We start from the raw sequence: 5,245 nt of genomic DNA, 5'->3' as shown, positions 1-5,245 counted from the left end.
TATAAATGTTACTTAGCATATGAAAAAGTGTTATTTTAGTTTAGTTTTTATAGAAATATAAATAAATTAGTTTGAGGGCTAGCACATAATTTACACAGTCTACATATGGTCATCAGCTTTTCCCCTCTCAATGGTCATGAAACATGTATGTCTGTGTACAACAGCTACTCAAAACCTAAGCACAAGCGCACATCTTCACCATGATGGTAACAAAAAAAAAAAAAAAAAAAGCGCACTGGTTGGATCAACAAGAATGAATTATGTTCAGGAAACATACACAGAATACGTCAAATGAAACTGGTGTGAGCTCATTCAATTAGGATGAATTTCACTCATCAGTACAATTAACCTAGCTTAAGTTCAAATAAATCAGTTCAACTGTGTGGAAATAGGTGTCATAATTAAATTAAGTTAGACCAACAAGTTATTTTTTTGAGTGTGTTTGCAATCACGTGGTTCTGGTGATGCGCGAAATACCGGTGGAGGGAAAGCAGTTTAAATTAGAATGGAAGAGATGGAGAAAAGTCCTTTCTGTGCTGGTTTAGAAAGGTATAAACAGAAAATCACAACACATGTTGGACGTGATCTTTATGTTATGAAGATGAGCAACTTTTCCACTGAATTGAAAGACTTTCCTGCCATCGAGGAGGTAGATATAGAGAATGTGAAGCTGCCGTCAGGCCGCGTTCAGTTCTAGTCTGGGTTTGTTTATACACAAATCCGCCGCGAACTCTATGGGCGCCGCCATCTTGCCTGCCGCCATTACTGCGTGCCTGCGAAGTGTGACGGTGTGACACTTGCCGGTGCCCTCTAATGACATTTCAATTAAAGCGCATCCTGCTCATTAAAGAAAATGTCTGGTGAAAGGGAACATGGGTAGATGATGTCAGGCAGTGGCCAAAACTTACAGATAAAGGTAATTTATTGACAACATAATGTAATAATGTAAAAATGTAATGTAATGTAATTAAGAAGTGTATTAATTGATGACATCAATAAAACCGAACGCTGTCATTACTAGCTGTGTTGCTAATATGTTCACAAGCTTAAGTTTCAAATAATTATTAGGCCATCCTTAAAAATATTCTTGTTTGCCATAACCCGACCGACCCTGTCAATTTAGGACCGACCAAATTAATTATTTTTTCCCCTTTTAGTCCGATCGACTTGCCGATTGTAATTGCGTTAAGACCCACGGATTTTTTTTTCCTCTTCAAACAGCTAATACAAATGCAATAAAATGTGAGACACACGCAATTGACGCTTTTCACACGCTCTCACGCCACACATCCATTTTCTCACGCACAGAAAAATCGCGAAGTAAAGAGGACACAGAGACCGACAGACTAGACAGAGCAGGTTACTTATGATAGAAAAAAAATCTCAGCTCTCAGATTCTGTCAATTTTATTACGAAATTCAAACAATAAATACCGTTTTGGTGCTTGTAAATGTGACATGCTAGAAATACAGATTAAAAAATATTACAACATCAAACGACGTATAATGTTATGTTCTTGTAAACATGTTTTTCAAAATGGATTTATGTATTCACACTTACCTTCGTCTGAGGTAAATCTCTCAGAAATGACCGAACGCTGTCAGCTAGCAGCCCCTCACACAGAACCTGTTTTGGCTGATATGTGTACTGTATCACATCTTTATTATATTTTTACTTATAGCATTAAATAAAGTTGTTATTATAATAAAGAATGCATTATATTTAAATTGTTATTTTTAAATAATACTGCCAGCTGATAGGGCTCTCTGTATGTTTACAGCATTAAGTTAGGTGAGTTGTTTTTTTCTTGAGAAAAATTAATGCCTACCTTGTGTAGCCTAGCTAATATTTATCCAAATGAGTCAATATTAAATCAAATTACAATAATAAGTAAATGATAATAATTGAATAAAAAAAATAAAAAAAGTGTAGCTTACCAGAAATTGTAGCCTACCATGTAAACATTGTAACATGTCACTAAACCTAATAAAATTCAGCTTAGTTACTAAAATGTTTTGACAATCACAATACACTTAATGTGATGCAATAAAAAAAAATTTTTTTTACATTTTTTACGACCTACCGACCATTTTTTATTTTTTTGGCTGTTACGGCAAACCAAAATATTTTTAAGGATGGCCTTAGCCACGACCAGTTGTAGCAATAAAATACATGTTCTTACAGGTATTGAAGATTATTTTATTAATCATCTGGCATGCGATGAGCCATCTCGGTTATGTGTTTCATCCACTTTTGACGCACATCTTGGTCCTCCGCTCGACCAGGAACTCTGTGCAATCCGTATGGCAGTAAACATGGGCAGTCAATGTGCAACAAAGCTTTGTGGATTACACAAACGGTTTTATTCCAGGCCTGTAGTTTTGTGCTGTTGTTAAAACAACCAACCACACAACACGCTCTGCCCGGCATCACTGGACAGCATACGTACTAAAAAAAACTATATAGCTAACATCTGCTACAGCCTACGGGACCAACACGCAACACGCTACTTCTGCTACTTCCTTAGCAGCAAGGCACGCAGTAATGGCGGCGCTGCTTTACTTCCGTGTTTCGCCGGATTTGTCTATATTGCGCTGCCTTTCTGCTAATGAAGTTAGGGCAGTATTTAGATTTTCTGTCGCGATTGTGAAAAATGTCGCCATTGTAGGTCATTTATGGGTCATTCTACAGAAACGTCCACTTTTCTGTCCCTAGACTTTACAGAAATATTACACTTAAAAAACACTTTAGGATTACATTTTTTTTATATTTTAATATGAAACAATATGTTATTTGAACAATGAAACTTTGTTGAGCCATCAATGTGGCAATATTTGTTTTTTAATTAATTATAAAAATTCCAAGCGCCACAGAAGTGCTCGTCCCCACAGTCATGTACAGAGGGAAAGTGCTTTATTTTGAGCTCACAAACAGGTTTTTCTACCATTTCAAATACAATAATGTATGCGTAACTATCAAATATATAATGTAAATGACATAAAAAAACCAAATGCTAAATAAATATTATAACATTTTTAATGAATGTAGTTGTCCCCTGGTGTTGTGTCACTGGTGTTACCTTTAAGAAAAATCTCTTATTTTGAAAGAAAAAAAATCACACTGATGACATCACTTGACTTCCTTCTTTCTATTTCCTGAAGATCAATGAAGAAAGGCCAATGGAAAGTCCACTATCTCTTTTCAGTTATCAGATATTTTAATTATAAAATCATATTTTCATATGAAGCTTTTAGTTGAAGTCACTGGTGTGACCTACTTTATTGCTAGGGAATTTTAAAAAACTAGAATACAAATGGATTAAATTACTTGATTTAGTGAATATATCATAATTTACAACATGTGGATTGATTCCTTGCAGCCATTTTGTAAAATGCATTTTTCATGAAAAATGTCACTGGTGTTACTGTCACTGGTGTTACCTTTTTATGAAAATATCACTGGTGGTACCGTCACTGGTGTTACCCGTTTATAGATAAACTTTATTTAAAGCTATTCATTTAGTTATTTTGCATAAAAAAAGCACTAAGATTACATGATTCTAACTTTTCTTTCTCATTGTTAATCCTCCTCTGGTCAGATATGGCTAAATTAAGGGGATTTGGCTAAATTCAGTGCAGGGACTTTACAGACAGTTTTAAAATGTTGTTTATAATCTTTTACTGATTGCTTTCACTAAGTGTCAATGACAGTCTTTTATTGTACACCAAATGTAAAAATTTAGTCCAAACTACTTAATTATAGTTGAAAAATTAAGGATCTTTGGTCCTATGTATACGTCACTGGTGATTCATTGTGTCACTGGTGTTACTGTTTTTTGTCTGTCACATTAAATAAAATGTCATATGTGACATGATAATAATTTTACATTCATTGAATTCTGCTACACTCAAGAATTAAGATGTAAAGGATTGTATCATTACTTGTTTATTATTGTTTTTCAAATATTTTTATTGTTATAGCAAATACATGGTTGCGCAATTGAATTAACATCATTCAATCACACTTTTAACAAACCTGATTAAAATAAATAACACACAATCTCCTTATTTTTTGCATTATCATTATTATTCTGTAACTCTGACTGCATGTGCTGAAAAAAAATGAGAAATAATTTCATAAAAATGTTTAAAAATGCCAGAGAAGTAAGGTAACACCAGTGACAAAAAGAGGGGACATGCAGTTTTTAAATAAATGTACAAAAAAAATAAAAAAAATTGTCATTTATGTGTATTCATAAAGTCCAAGTGTAATATAATAATGTGGTCTAAGTTTAAATGTTAAAGAAAGAAATACATTTTAAGACATTTTGTCATACCAAAAGTGGACGTTTCTGTAGAATGACCCTTATGCTGAATCGAGAATCGCAACAGGAGCTCACGTCATCGTTCAGGGAAAAAACTAGACGGTGTAATACAACTGTTGCCTTTTATACGTGTAAAAACACACTAATAAGGGAAGGTGGTTAAAGAGGTGACGGGAAGACGCCATATCAAATCTAATAATGTCACTGATTTAACCAACTACATATCACCCAATAAAATAATCACATAGCTGAGTGTTTTTGAAAGTGTTGTCTTTGTTGTTGAATCGACTTCTGTCTGCTTGTTAAACATTTATTTATTTGGACATTTTCTACCATATGATGGCTGAAGCAGCAGCACGTGACACTGTTCTCATGGTAACCAGATCAACACTGTTGATAACTTTTGCCACGCCTAATGCTGCGACCCATAACAGACGTAAATTTTCACCACTTCTGACGTGTATGCAAAGTTTCATGAGTTTTCGAGCACCTTTAGGCCCTCAAAAATGCAATTTACTTTGGAGAATAATAATAATAATAATAATAATAAATATAGTTGCGAGCAGCGATGGCGGGCCCAAGCCGGTGGCACCGCCACCCCGGTGGCTTCAGGGCAACTGTGCACAGCGAGCAATAGGCAGTTAAAATGATTAAATATCAAAGGACTATGTCAAATTCACTCTACATTTACTGCAATATAAGGTGGCGCTATTGAGCCCCTCCTCCCTGCCCGTTTCTAAGGCTTTGTCCATGTCTACTGGCTAACAATCCTGACGTGTGTGGAGTTTCAAACAATTTGAAGCATGCTAAGAGTCTCAAAAGCATCTAAAATGAATATAAAATTTTAATGCTTTGCCAGGACAACTGTGTTTGAGATCACGATTCTTTTCAAAGATCTACATGTGCCATGTTTTGACATTA

Source organism: Megalobrama amblycephala, linkage group LG4 (assembly GCF_018812025.1).
Source record: "Megalobrama amblycephala isolate DHTTF-2021 linkage group LG4, ASM1881202v1, whole genome shotgun sequence".
NCBI classification, from domain to species: domain Eukaryota; kingdom Metazoa; phylum Chordata; class Actinopteri; order Cypriniformes; family Xenocyprididae; genus Megalobrama; species Megalobrama amblycephala.
Note: the sequence above shows the minus strand (reverse complement) of the source record.